The following is a 15758-nucleotide window of genomic DNA, read 5'->3' as shown; positions in this document are numbered from 1 at the left end:
ACTTTCAAAATGTCCAATCACAATCATTGCTTTCCCAATTCCTCATTAGCATAGTTCTGTGGGACTGTCTATTTAATCAGCGCTCGGAAGGGGTTTGCTTTCTTTCTGCGTGAAATTGAAGATGGCTGATGAGAAGAAACCAACATCGAAACCAGCTCCCAAGAAGGGAGCGAAGAAAGTGATTAAGAAACCGGGAACAAAGGGCGGCAAGAAGCGGCGAAAGTCGAGGAAGGAGAGTTACTCCATCTACATCTACAAAGTGATGAAGCAGGTTCACCCCGACACCGGCATCTCCTCCAAAGCCATGAGCATCATGAACTCGTTCGTGAACGATATTTTCGAGCGCATCGCGGGTGAGGCTTCCCGCCTGGCCCATTACAACAAGCGCAGCACCATCAGCTCCCGGGAGATCCAGACCGCCGTGCGCCTGCTGCTGCCCGGGGAACTGGCCAAGCACGCCGTGTCGGAAGGGACAAAGGCGGTGACCAAGTACACCAGCTCCAAGTAAAACTCCCCCATGGACTGAAAAACACCCCAAACACAACGGCTCTTTTAAGAGCCACCCACAATCTCTGTGAAAAAGCTGCGCCATCTTTTCCCTTATTGAGTGAATGAGAAATGTCTTTCTGGAGGATAGAGATTTGTCCCGTTCCGGAATGCTGTGAATGGGACTTCATATCCGCCCCTCACACACACTTTCACATTGAAGGGACAATCAAACTGAACTGAGAGCAGATTTTAAATCCCAGTCTGGGGATCGTCACGGACAATGGGCAGAAAAAATATCAGGAGGTAATTATTTAAATTTGATTATAACTATATTCAGAGTTTCACGACTCTGAATTAAATTATTATTTTTTTCTCGGGCGATCTGGGAGCCGCTCCCGGAACAGAGTAAAGGCGGGAATGAAGAGGTTATTCTCGGGCTGATCTGTTTATTCCGCAGCTTTCCAAGAGGACGGAATCACTGAGATTTCTGCACACACAGGACCTGAGTCCATTGCAGCGCTTTTCAGATCTGTCTCCCCCAGGCCCTCCTCCTTCTCCGGTGACAAAGCTGCCTTGTTCCACCGGCGGGATAGAGTCAGGGATTCTCTCCGCACTTCCCATTGTAACATTCTCGGCCGCTTTCAGGGGATAGGATCAGAAATCAGCCGTTTCCCTCTGTCCCTGTGAAGCCTGTGTGAACGGGTTGGTTGGTGATCTCTTTGGTTCTGCTTTTTTCACTGAGCTGAGATTTGCTCCGTTTTAAATTGCTGAACGGGGTCTGATTACCGCGGGTTATAGATAAGAGATTGAGAAATTCAAACTGTTCCTACAATAGCGCCAGGATTCTGTGAGGGAAAATACAATAAACAGATTATAAAGTGTGAGATTGAAATAGTTTCCTGAACATTCAGGCGTTCCGTTATTTTTTTATTTTTTCTGCACTGAAATTGGCGGGTTTTTCCAGTTTGAAAATGTGAACCAATCAAAACCTCCCATTTCTTCGACCTGGCACCCCGATTGGTTAAGAATGTGATTGAAATGTGAGTGACCAATCAGAGCTAGAGTCTGGCTGCAGCCTCACAAACCGCTCACAATGATTATTAATAGAGATTAAACTGACGGAATCTGGATTTGAGATATTAAATGTACTTTGTTTCCCAGACAAATATTTGACAGATCCAAAACAAACGTGATATTTCCTCCACACAAGTTACAGGGGAAATTGTCGCCAACTCCTTCTCACACACAGTCCGTACATTGTCACTGACAGCTCAGAGACACAGACAGCTGATCAATTCCACAGACCCAAACAGCAGGAAAGACAGATGATGTGCCTATTTGACAGCCAGTTCTCGTACCAGAATGGCCGAGTGGTTCAGGCTTAAGATCCAATGGCCATATGTCTGCGTGGGTTCGAACCCCACTCCTGGTAAATGAATTTTTAACACTACAGTCTGCACCCTCTCCTTTCCTTCTCCCCTCTACTCTATGAACGGTATGATTCGTCCGTTTTACGCAAGAAGCAATACCTTTCACTGTATACCAATACATCAAATCAAACTCAGTGCCATTGATAGGGGGATCCATAAATCCCAGTCCAAATTCTCACCTAATATTGGATCATCACTGTGTCAATCCCACAATAGAGCAGCCACAGCTCCAAATTCAATATCTGATCAAACTGACAAATGGTTTTCGGTTAAAAGTTACACAATGCACCTTAATAATGTACACTGAGATTCGAGTTAAATACCACCCACATCAGGGGTTTAAAAGTGGCCCATAGTTTGTATCCTCACAAATACATTCGATACAAAGCCTAATCTCAAATACATTCTCAGATTGAGATATTCTGAGAGCGAGTATAACCTGAGATACAAATTCAGATTCCAGTTGAAAACTCACCCAGATTATGAAACTTAAAGTTACAACATCAATTTGATTACTTTGAATTGAACTATAGCTTATTAACTAATCCTAACTCCCCACTCACACTGAGCCAGATGGACGATACTACATGAATTCCAGACTGAGTTTCCTTTTACATTCATGTCAAAATTCTTCCTCAGAATCAGGCTGAGTGTCACAGATCAAATCAGTGTGAACAACCTGAGTGAAGCTTGCATAGCAATCCAGTATCAGATTGAAGGATACATTATCTTTTACAATTGTGTTCAGAGTGACACAGATTTAATATTGGGCCGAAATTCACATACATTGTTTGCTTCAAACCTACCACATCAGTGGCCTGTTTTGCTGGAAATTTATATAGAATGAATCCAAACTTATAAATAGATTGAAGATTACATGATGAATCCCATGCTCACATTGAGTCATAGACTCTGACATACACACGATAATTCTCAAACATGTGCTCAGTGTTAGATGAATGAATCTCATGCTGCACACACAGCACCAGGGACTGAAAGTTACATCTGATTATCACACTTACATAGCAGTATCCCAGACACTGAGTACCAGTGACAGATTCAGAATGATCCCACACTCACACACATTATGACAGTCTGACCAATACACATGATTTGCACCCTTTAGAAACAGCAGCAGATATACTCAGATGCTGAATGAACCCCAAATCACGTATGGTACCAGAGAGAGAAACATAAATCCTACCCTAATATTCCATCTTTGTGGCAGATCAGAATGCCTGCCAAACTCATACAATTTCAGAGAATACTGAATACTGCACTCGTGTGGTACCAGAAAGATTCCTATTCAGAATTGTGTTTAAATTCATATACAATAGCGCTGACTGATGGTCACACACACAAACACACACACACTAACTGAAATGGAGTCTTTAAGCCAAAGGTAGATAGATTGTTGATAAGCAAAGAGGTAAAATGTATTAAGGTTAGGCAGGAGTGTGGAGTCGATGTTCAAATCAGATCAGCCATGATGTTATAGAATGGAGGAGCAGACTTGAGTGGTCTATTCCTGCTCAGATTTTGAATGTTCACACATGCTATTCTTAAGAGATTCAGAATGAGTCCCAAATTCACTTGGAGTATCAGAAAGTAACTGATAGACAAAATCCCTTGCTCAACTACTGTTCCAAACACAGGTTCAAATAATGATGCAACATGCATCCTGCAGCAAAAAATGCAAGATACATATGGCATATGGTACAGATATATTGCACCAGAGAATGACAGATACAGAATGAATCCAGCCACAATGAAGGAACAGCGATATATTCCCAAGTGAGAATGGTAAGTGACTTGGAGGGGAAGGTCCATTTAATGGTGTTTCCATGAGTCAACTGTTCTTGTCCTTCTCTAGACGGTAGTGCTCTTTGGTTTGAAAGATGCGACGGAAGGAACATTTGTGAGTTCCAGTAGCTCATCTTGGAGGTAGTAAGTACTGCTGCCACTGTGTGTCAGTGGTCAAGGGCATGTGTGTTTACAGATGGGATGTCAATCATGAGGGATGCTTTGTCCGGGATGGTGTCAAACCTCTTGAGTGTTGCTGGTGCTGCATTAACCCAGGCAAGTGGAGATTAATCCATCATACTCCTGATTTGTGCCTGGTAGATGGTGAACAGTGTTTGGCAGTCAGGATCTTTGTTACTCACCATGGGATTCTGTGTCTCTGACCTGCCTTGTAGCCCTTGTATTACATTTCTAGTCCAATTGAAGGTAATCACTAAGATATTGATATAATTTCATTTAAGGTCAAGGGACAATGGTTAGATTCTCTCTTGCTGGAAATGGTCTTTGTCTGGTACATGTGTGGTGTGATTGTTATTTGCCACATCTCAGCCCAAGCTTGGATACTGTCCAGTTCTTGCTGCATTTGGGAATGGGCTGCTTTGGTAACTGAAGAGTCCTGAATGGTGCTAAACATTGCACAGTCATCAGCGAGCATCTCCAATTCTGACCTTACGGTGGAAGGGTCTGGGACAGTAACTTGACAAACTCGGGAAATGGTCTCCTGACGATGAAATGACTGACCACCACAACCATCTGGCTTTATGCTGGATGAAGTTCTAACCAGTGGAGAGGTTTCCATGATTCCCATCGACTTTGCTTTCGCTGAGGATCCTTGATGCTGAACTCGGTCAAATCCTGTTTTGATGTCAAGGGCAGTCACTCTCATCTCATCTCAGAGGATAGTTAGTCAGTGGAATTCCCTTCCCCAGACAACAGTTGAGACTGGATCATTGAATATGTTCTAGGCTAAATTAGACAGATTATACAAGGGAGTGAATGGTTGCTGCAAAAGTTCGAAAAGTCGAATTGCAGCCACAATTATTTTAGTTATGATCTTTTTCCTTGGTCCATTCATAGGATGTGTGCATCACTGGCCAGCATTTATTACCCATCCACGTATCGAGTCAACCACATTGCTGTCGCTCTGAAGTCACATGTAGGCCACACAAGGTAATTTCATCAGATTTACTGCCCTAAAGCACATTAGTGAACTAGATGGATTTTTCCAACAATGGTTCCATCGCCATCACTAGATTCTTATTTTCAAATTACTTTTTATTGAAATCAAATTCTACCATTTGCTGTGGAGGGTTTCGAACCTGGGTGCCCAGAACATTAGCTGAGTTTCCAGATTAATAGTCTAGCGATGATACCACGAGACCATCGCCTCCCCTTCTTGAATGATGGTGCAGGACTGAGGGGCTGAATGGCCTGATTCCTGCCCGTATTTCTAATACGATAGTAACCGTCATAATTGATTCCATTTTATTTTGATTTTTGGTTTTCATCTATATTTTCTCTTGATTTTGCTTTCAGCTGGCAGTTGTTCATCATTCTTCAATTCACACCTCCTTCAGACACATCTCTGTTTGCTGTTACTTGTTCCTTTCCCACTCCCTTTAGCCTTGCAGCACCAATTATTTTATTACTTAATCACTCCTGCCCTCCACCTTGCTTTGGAAAGCACAAGACAAAAGGTTCCACGAATTTCAGTAATGAGGCAGGAGCAGGATTAATTAATAATCTGACAGTAAATAAACATCAAACACTGAGTGACCACAATATGTTAGAGGCAGACATTCAGTGCGTGGAGAAAGGACACACGCAGGTCACAGTTTTGACCTGAAGTAAGGCCGAGAAGGGTGAAATATGTTGTAAACTGAACACGTTAAAATCCGTCCAGCTATGAAGAGGCGAATCAAGGGAACAATCAGAGAGACTGAAAAAAGTATTTCATACAATGTGTATGCAATGTGCAAACCTGAAGAAAGGAAACTTCACTTTCTCAGTTTATGGTGATTTTGGGAACTGAATTTCATGTTTTAAACCAGTAATTAAGAAAAAAATAGTGATTTCTGTCCAAATAAGGATTAACTCTGTTTTTAACGTGATGCTGTGTCCGCTGTGCTGATATTCTTGTCCTTCTCAATAGTACATGTCACAGGGAGGACGCTGCTGCCCATATAAGCATGGTGGCTTACTGCAGGGTGCCCTGTAGATCAGAAATAGTGCAGCTAATATGTCTAAACTTCACTAGATTGTTTTCATTGAAGAAAATAGCTTTTTTTCTATTCGGACAATCATAGAGTGATGGTGAATAATTCAAGATCATTCGGATCATCACGCCTGTGTCAGCTGTTTGGGAGAAACGGGCTGAAAGGGAAAAACCTTGGCTTGTGTATCTTTGCAACATTTACAGCTTGTGTCCGTGTGTGAGTAAATGGCATTTCAGCGATCTGTTGCTCATTCAAATGTTAACTAGGAGCGAGAAGCGGAAGAAAATTACAGCATCCTGGGCGGAAATGTCAAATCATTTTGAAGGAGCCGCTGAGGAATTATTTTTGCTGTTGCTCAAAACGTAATAGCAGCGTCTGCAAAGTTTCCCCAATGTACCATGCCTCGGGACATGTCCCAAGGCATGGTACATTGGGGAAACTATGCAGACGCTGCGACAACGGATGAATGAACACCGCTCGACAATCACCAGGCAAGACTGTTCTCTTCCTGTTGGGGAGCACTTCAGCGGTCACGGACATTCGGCCTCTGATATTCGGGTAAGCGTTCTCCAAGGCGGCCTTCGCGACACACGACAGCGCAGAGTCGCTGAGCAGAAACTGATAGCCAAGTTCCGCACACACGCGGACGGCCTCAACCGGGATATTGGGTTCATGTCACACTATTTGTAACGCCCACAGTTGCCTGGACCTGCAGAGTTTCACTGGCTGTCTTGTCTGGAGACAATACACATCTTTTTAGCCTGTCTTGATGCTCTCTCCACTCCCATTGTTTTGTTTCTTAAAGACTTGATTAGTTGTAAGTATTCGCATTCCAACCATTATTCATGTAAATTGAGTCTGTGTCTTTATAAACTCTGTTTGTGAACAGAATTCCCACTCACCTGAAGAAGGGGCTTAGAGCTTCGAAAGCTTGTGTGGCTTTTGCTACCAAATAAACCTGTTGGACTTTAACCTGGTGTTGTTAAACTTCTTAATATATTAATGACACACACCTTGGTGTACAGGACACAAGCTCAACATTTCCACACGCCACCAAACTTGGAGGCATTGGCAACTGTGAGGAGGAAAGTGGGAAACTTCAAAAGGACACAGGCAGCTTGGTGGAATGGGAGACAAGTGGCAGTGAGGAAAGTTCCAGCACCGATTGTCCTGCAGCTGCCCCTGGGGAGCATACCCACTCTCAGTGCCTGGGCAAGTCAGTGTGTTGGATAGAGCGCTTTCTGGGTGCAGATAATTATTTTTATTCATTCATGTAATGTGTGCGTCACTGACTTGGCCAGCATTCATTGCACTAATTACCTTTGAACTGAGTGGCTTGTTAGGCCATTTCAGAGGGCATTTAAGAGTCAAACACATTGCTGTGTGGTTGGAGTCACATGTAGGCCAGAAGAGGTCATGTGGGCAGATTTGCTTGCCGAAAGGGACATCAGTGAATCCAGTGAGTTTTTACGACATGGCCATCATTAGACCTTTATTTCCAGTTGTTTATTGAGCTCAAATGTCACTCTGTCGTGGTGATATTCAGGTCCCATTGCATTACTCTGGATCATGGTCCAGTGACAATACCACGACACCATTAATTCCTCATGTGGGAATTAATGGCTGCTGCCATTCACAGACATCAGTACGTTTTTTAATGCAAGCCAATTGTCAGAGAGCTGAAACATGAACTCTGTTTCTCTCTGACCTGCCTGACCTGTTGAGTCATTCCAGAATTTTCACTTTGTTTCAGATGTTCAGTATCCACATGATTTTACCGGTGAAATATTGCAGCTGTTCAGAAAACTGAGGCCTGAAATAGACAAATGAAGACCCCTTTGGAATGAGGGTGGATGTTCTGTGGAGGTACGTTCTTGTTGGCTGGCTTTGAACTGGAGTGTTGATGGAGGAAAAGCTGATGGCTTTAAACCTGAGTACATTTGAGACCAGTCGAGCCCAAACATTTCTCATCAAAGTTTCCTGTACAGGAACAGAGACTGGCAGAGACATTGCACTCTCATATAGAATAAATAATCGACAGCAAATCAGTTCTGCACTCATATGCAGTATCAAGCTTGAGTTAATTTCACACTGAAATACTGGAACAGAGCCTAACAGAGAGTTAGTCATACATTGACATCAAATTCGGTAAGATCATGATTAATGTGATTATGGCCTCAACTCCATTTAATTGCCTGCCCCATAACCCTTGTCTCTCCTGTAGATCAAAACTCTTTCTAACTTAGGATGGAATCTGTTAAATTCCACAAATTAAGGACATTTTGAGGGGAGAAATTTCTTCTCATCTCCATCTAGAGTGGGGCATACTTTATTTTTAACTGTGTCCTCTAGTTTTAATTTTGCCCACAAATGAAAACATTCCTCTCGATATCTACCCTGTCCAATTCCCTCAGATCCTTCAATGTTTCAATCTGATCATCTCTCATTCTTCTCAACTTCTATGAGATCGGCTCAACTTGATTGAACTTTCCTCATAAGATAACTCCTTCATCTCAGCAATCAGCCGAGTGAATCTTCACTGCCTCCAATACAAGTATTTCCCTCTTTAAATCAGAGAAAACCTTTAAACACAGCAATATCATGTATTTGTAGCAACATTTCCCTACTTTGATACGCCACATATGTACTTATAATTAGAGTTATTTCCTCCTTTTCTGGATCAATCTGCTGTATCTCCCCCTCTATTTAAATAATGTTCTGCCTTCCCATCCTTCCCACTGAAGTGGAAAGCCTCACATTTTCCCACATTGTATCCTACCTGACAAATTTGTGTCCATTCACTTAACCTCGCTATATCTCCTTACAGACTCTTTGTGTCCTCCTCACAACCTACTTCCCCACCTATTTATGTATTGTCTGAAAATTTGGTGATGGTCTGTCCCTTCATCTGGGCCATTAATATAGATTGTAAATAGCTGAGAACCCAGCACTGATCCATGTGGCTCTCTGCAAGCAGCAGTTTGCTAAGCTGACAGTGACCCACTTCCATGCAGTAACAGAGACTGACAGACAGTGAGATGATTTCACACATTATTATTGATAGATAGGGAGTGAATTACACATTCAGATGCAGTAACAGAGATTGACACAATGGTAATTCCAAACAAAAACACAGTGATGGTGATTAAAGGATAGAGAATCAATTTCACACTAAAAAACAGTAACACAGCCAGAGTTAATTACACATTCAATTCTACTGAGCAAGAGTTAATGCTACATTCATACACAATAACCAAGACTGACAGTTAATTCCACTCTCACATGCTATAACAGCGATGAACAGAGAGTTAATGTCCCAATAGTGAATAACAAATACAGATTTAATTCCATCCTCGCATTCACTAATATAGATGAACTGATGTAATTCCATACTGAAACACATGAACAGAGAATGGCTGACAGCGTTAATTCCACACTCACACACAGTAATAGATTGAGAGAGTTAATTCCACACTCTCTCACAGTAATAGATTGAGAAAATGTTAATTCCACACTCATGCACAGTAATAGATTGAGAGAGAGTTAATTCCACATTCAGACACACTAATCGATTGAGAGAGAGTTAATTCCACACCCACACACAGCATTAGATTGAGAGTTATTCCATGTTCCCACACAGTAATAGATTCAGAAAGAGTTAATTCCACACTGACACTGAAATAGATTGAGAGAGAGCTAATTCCACACTCTCTCACTGTAATAGATTGAGAGAGAGTCAATTCCACATTCACACACAGGAACAGATTGAGAGTTAATTCCATGCTCTCACACAGCAACAGATTGAGAGGGAGTTAATTCCACACGTACACACAGTAATAGATTGTGAGAGAGTTAATTCCACACTGACACAGGAATAGATTGAGAGTGAGTTAGTTCAACGCTCACATACAGTAATAGATTGAGAGAGAGTTAATTCCACACTTTCACACAGTAATAAATTGAGAGAGTTAATTCCACACTCGAACACAAAAATAGATTGAGAGAGTTAATTGCACACAGACACAGTAATAGATAGACAGAGAGAGTTAATTCCACGCTGACACTGTAATAGATTGAGGGAGACTTAACTCCACACACATAGTAATAGATTGAGAGTTAATTCCACACTGGCACACAGTAATAGATTGGAGAGAGAGTTAATATAGGGCTAAAAGGGGTCACAAAAAATCATTGCCCGGCAGGATTAAGGAAAATACCAAGGCTTTTTATACATATATAAAGAGCAAGAGGATAGCCAGGGAGAGGGTTGGCCCAATCAAGGACAAAGGAGGAAATCTATGCGTGGAGCCAGAGGAAATGGGTGAGGTATTCAATGAGTTCATTGTGTCAGTATTCACCATAGACAAGGACTTGGTGGGTAATGAATCTGGGAAAGGGTGTGTTGATAGTTTGAGTCATGTTGAGATCAAGTGTTGGGGTTCTTGAGGAATATTAAGGTCGACAATTCCCCAGGGCCTGATGGGATATACTCCAAAATACTGGGAGAGGCAAGGGAGGAAATTGCTGGGGCCTTGAGAGAAATGTTTGTATCCTCACTGGCTGCAGGATTTACTGCCACTTGGAAATTAGTGGATGTATTTGCGAGAGGCAATATGGTTTTGTGAAGGGCTGGTCATGTCTCACTAACTTGATCGAGTTTTTTGAGGAAGTGACGAAGATGGTTGATGAGGGTAGGGCAGTGGATGTTGTCTACAAGGACTTCAGTAAGGCCTTTGACAAGGTCCCTCATGGCAGAATGGTGCAGAAGGTGAAGTCGCATGGGATCAGAGGTGAGCTGGCTACATGGATACAGAACTGGCTTGGTCTTAGAAGACAGAGGGTAGCAGTGGAAAGGTGCGATTCTGAATGGAGGACTGTGACATTTGGCGTTCCTCAGGGATCAGTGCTGGGACCTTTGCTGTTCGTAATATATATAACTGATTTGGAGGAAAATGCAGCTGGTTTGATTTGTTAGTTTGCGAACAACACAAAGGTTGGTGGATTTGCAGATAGCGATGAGCACCATCAGAGGATACAGCAGGATATAGATAGGTTGGGGGCTTGGACGGAGAGATGGCAGATGGAGTTTAATCTGGACAAATGTGAATTAATGCATTTTGGATGGTCTAATACAGATAGGAAATATACAGTCAATGGCAGAACCCTTAGGAGTATTGATAGGCAAAGGGATCTGGGTGAACAGGTACACAGGTCACTGAAAGTGGCAATGCAGGTGGAGAAGGTAGTCAAGAAGGCATACGGCATGCTTGCCTTCGTCGGCGGGGGATTGAGTTTAAAAATTGGCAAGTCATGTTGCAGCTTTATAGAATCTTAGTTAGGCTGCATTTGGAATATAGTGTTCAATTCTGGTCGCCACACTACCAGAAGGATGTGGAGACTTTGGTGAGGGTACAGCAAAGACTTACCAGGATGTTGGCTGGTATGGAGGATATTAGCTGTGAGGAGAGGTTGGAGAAAATTGGTTTGTTCTCTCTGGAACGACAGAGGTTGAGCGGCGACCTGATGGAAGGCTACAAGATTATGAGGGGCATGGACAGAGTGGATAGTCAGAAGCTTTTTCCAATGGTGGAAGAGTCAATTACTGGGGGGCATCGGTTTAAGGTGCGAGGGGCAAGGTTTAAAGGAGATGTATGAGGCAAGTTTTTTACACAGAGGGTGGTGGGTGCCTGGAACTCACTGCCGGGGAAGGTGGTTGAAGCAGATACAATAGTGAGTTTTAAGGGGCGTCTGGACAAATACATGAATAGGATGGGAATAGCAGAATATGGTCCCTGGAAGGGTCGGGGTTTTAGTTCAGTTGGGCAGCAAGGTTGGTGCAGGGCCAAAGGGCATGTTCCTGTGCTGTAATTTTCTTTGTTCTTAATTCCACACAGACACACAGCAATAGATTGGGAGAGAGTTAATTCCACACTGACACAGCAATAGATTGAGAGAGAGTTAATTCCACATTCATGCACAGTAATAGATTGGGCGTTAATTCCAAGCTCTCTCTCAGTAATAGATTGAGAGAGAATTAATTCCACACTGACACACAGCAATAGATTGCGAGTTAATTCCACGCTCACACACAGTAATAAATTGAGAGAGAGTTAATCCCACACACGATACTAGAATGAGAGCTAGTCAATTCCACACTCTCACACAGTCATAGATTGAGACAGAGTTAATTCCACACTGACACTGTAATAGATTGGGAGAGAGTTAATTCCACATTCGCACACAGGAATAGATGCAGAGTTAATTCCACACTGACACACAATAATAGATTGAGACAGAGTTAATTCCACGCTCACACACAATAATAGATTGAGAGAGAGTTAATTCCACATTGACACACTGTAATAGATCGAGGGAGAGTTAATTCCACAGTAACGCACAGTAATAGATCAGAGAGAGTTATTTCCACACTCTCACACAGATTAATAGGTTGAGAATGCGTTAATTCCATACTGACACACATTAATAGATTGCGAGAGAGTTAGTTGCACTGTCACACCGTAATAGATTGAGACAGTTAATTCCACACTGACACACAGCAATAGATTGAGAGAGAGTTAATTCCACATGGACACACACAAGTAGATTGAGAGAGAGATAATTGCACATTCCCACACAGTAATAGATTGAGAGAGATAATTCCACACTCTCACACTGTAATATATTGAGAGAGAGTCAATTCCACATTCACACACAGTAATAGATTGGGAGTTAATTCCACGCTCACACATAGTAATTGATTGAGAGAGTTTTAACGACACACTGACACTCACTAATGGATTGAGAGAGAGTTAACTCCTCACTAACACAGTGCAATGAACTCTCTCTCAATCCATTACTGTGTGTTAGTGAGGAATTAACTCTCAATGTATTGCTGTGTATCAGTGTGGAATTAACCCTCTGTCGATCTATTACTGTGTGTCAGTGTCCAATTAACTGTCTCAATCTATTACGGTGTGACAGTGCAATGAACTCTCTCTCAATCCATTACTGTGTCACACCATAATAGATTGAGACAGTTAATTGGACAGTAATAGATTGAGAGAGGGTTAATTCCACACTGACACACAGCAATACATTGAGAGTTAATTCCACACTGACACACAGTAATAGATTGAGAGAGAGCTAATTCCACACTCTCTCACTAATATATTGAGAGTCAATTCCACATTCACACACAGGAATAGATTGAGAGTTAATTCCATGCTCTCACACAGCAACAGATTGAGAGAGAGTTAATTCCACACGTACACACAGTAATAGATTGTGAGAGAGTTAATTCCACACTGACACAGGAATAAATTGAGAGTGAGTTAATTCAACGCTCACACACAGTAATAGATTGAGAGAGAGTTAATTCCACACTTTCACACAGTAATAGATTGAGAGGGAGTTAATTCCACACACGAGCACAAAAATAGATTGAGAGTTAATTGCACATGGACACAGTAATAGATAGACAGAGAGAGTTAATTCCACGCTGACACTTTAACAGATTGAGAGAGAGTTATTTCCGCACTCTCACACGGTAATAGATTGAGTGAGAGTTAATTCCACAGTCAGACAGTAATAGATTGAGTTAATTCCACACACACAGAGTATTTGATTGAAAGAGAGATAATTCCACACTCGCGCACAGTAATTGAGAGAAGGTTAATTCTACACTCACACGCAATGATAGATTGAGAGGGAGTTAATTCCACATTCAAACACAGTAATAGATTCAGAGAGAGTTAATTCAATACTGGCACACAGTAAAAGATTGAGGGAGAGTTAATTCCCCGCTCGGACACAGTAATAGATTGAGATATAATTCCACACTGACACACGGTAATTGATTGAGAGAGAGTCAATTCCACATTCACACAATGTAATAGATTGAGAGTTAATTCCACAGTGACATTGAGTAATAGATTGAGAGACAGTTAATTCCACATTCATACAAGTAATAGATTGAGGGACCGTTAATCCCACACTCTCACACAATAAAAGATTGAGAGTTACTTCCACACTCTCACACAATGATCGATTGAGAATTAATTCCACACACTCTCACAGTAATAGATTGAGAGAGAGTTAATTCAACACTGACACACACGAATAGATTGAGACAGGGTTAATTCCGCACCCACACACAATGATCGATTGAGAGAGAGTTAATTCTACACTCTCACTATGAAGCTCAGTTAATCAACACATACATTTTCAACTGGGCCATTGTCACATTGTCTAATTTGGTAAAGCCAGAAGTACAGTACTTATTTACTATCTCTGCCATACCCTCTGCTGCAGTGAGCAGTTTACCCTGCTTGGCCCTTATGAACCCCACTCTATCCTTCACTAATCCTTTACATTTAATATGTTTGAAGAACATGTTATGATTTGTATTAGCGCAGCCTGCTAACATTCCCTCATGCTTCCTCTTCATTATTCCAGCCTTAGCCCCTCTCCTGCATTTTGAGCTGTTTTTCCTGATTTCTATTGCTATTATTATTGCAGCATGCATCATATGCCTCTTTTTTCTTCCTTATTTTCTCGTCAATAACCTCAGACATCCAGGATACCCCAGCTTTGGACACCGCATATGTGTGTCTGGTGGCTATGTACCTGGCTGGCATCCCATTCAACTCAACTTTGAAAGTCTCCCATTTGTCAACCACTGTTTTATCCTCGCAATTTGCCTCATTTGCCACATTTTGCCCTCACTTAATCTATCTGTTTCCTTTTGAAGCCTCCTTACGTATACTTCACAATTAATTTCTTATCTATCTTTATGCTGTCAGCAAATTTAGCAATGGTACCTTCAGTCCCTTCATCCAAGCAATTTTTATAAATTGTAACAATTTGTAGCCCCAGCATGAATACACCACTCATCAGATCCTGCCACCCAGAAAAGGAACCATTTGTGCTAACTCTTTTTGACCTGTTAGCTAGCCAACCATCAATCCATGCCAAAATGATACGCCCAAAACCATGAATGTTTATTTTACACAATAACCTTTAATCTGGCACTTTGGCAAATGTCTTCTGGAAATGTAAGAACAGGACATCCACCGGTTCCCCATTCACAGCACATGGGCCTCTTTCAAAAAACTCCAATAATTTAGTTAAACATGATTTCCCTTTCAGAAAACCATATTGACTCTGCCTGATTGCCTTGTATTTTTTCCAAGTTGTAATATCTGTAATATCTTTCAGAACAGCTTCTAACATTTTCCCGATGACAGCTGTTAGGCTAACAGCCTGCAGTTTCCTGCTTTCTGTCTCCATCCCTTTTTGAATCAAGGTATTACATTTGTTATATTTCAACCTAATGGAACATTCTCCAAAGCCAGGGAATTTTGCAAAATTAAAACAAATGCATCAACTATCTCATTCACCACTTCTTTCATGTCCTTCACGAGAAGTCCATCCGGACCCAGGAATTTGTCAGCCTGTCGACCCGACAATTTGCTCAATACCACTTTCCCTGTTGATTGGAATTTTCCTGTGTTCCTCCCTCCCTTCCATTTGCTGGTTTCCAGCTATTTCTGGGATGTTACTTGTATCCTCTACAGTGAACACCAATGAAAAATACATTTGCCAATACCCTGTTTTCCATTATCAATCCCCCAGTTGCACTTTCTATAGAACCAGTGCTCACTCTGCTAACTCTTTCCTTGTTCAACTATCTACAGAATCTCTGACTATCCACCGTAACCCCGTAACTATCCCCGTAACCCCACATAGTTATCCCGCAAATCCATCTAAACTATGCATCCCGGGACACTAAGGGGCAATTGAGCACGGCCAATCCACCTAA

At 41.9% G+C, this 15758-nt stretch overlaps 1 pseudogene across 3 annotated transcripts; it reads left to right on the top strand.

Moving 5' to 3' along the window:
- Positions 1-117: 117 nt before the first annotated feature.
- LOC144485404 (histone H2B pseudogene) lies at positions 118-7799 on the top strand (annotated as a pseudogene). 3 transcript variants are annotated; one of them, XR_013496162.1, is made up of 2 exons: positions 118-792; positions 7692-7799. The product of XR_013496162.1 is annotated as a histone H2B pseudogene, transcript variant X2 (transcript). The 3 variants fall into 3 exon arrangements; XR_013496163.1 differs by lacking the exon at positions 7692-7799 and adding an exon at positions 5259-5418 and having other exon boundaries at positions 122-792; XR_013496161.1 differs by lacking the exon at positions 7692-7799 and adding an exon at positions 1651-1679 and having other exon boundaries at positions 122-792.
- Positions 7800-15758: the final 7959 nt, after the last annotated feature.

The sequence above is a fragment of the Mustelus asterias genome, unplaced genomic scaffold (genome assembly GCF_964213995.1).
Source record: "Mustelus asterias unplaced genomic scaffold, sMusAst1.hap1.1 HAP1_SCAFFOLD_194, whole genome shotgun sequence".
NCBI classification, from domain to species: Eukaryota; Metazoa; Chordata; class Chondrichthyes; order Carcharhiniformes; family Triakidae; genus Mustelus; species Mustelus asterias.
Note: the sequence above shows the minus strand (reverse complement) of the source record. Positions and strands in the feature narration are given on the sequence as shown.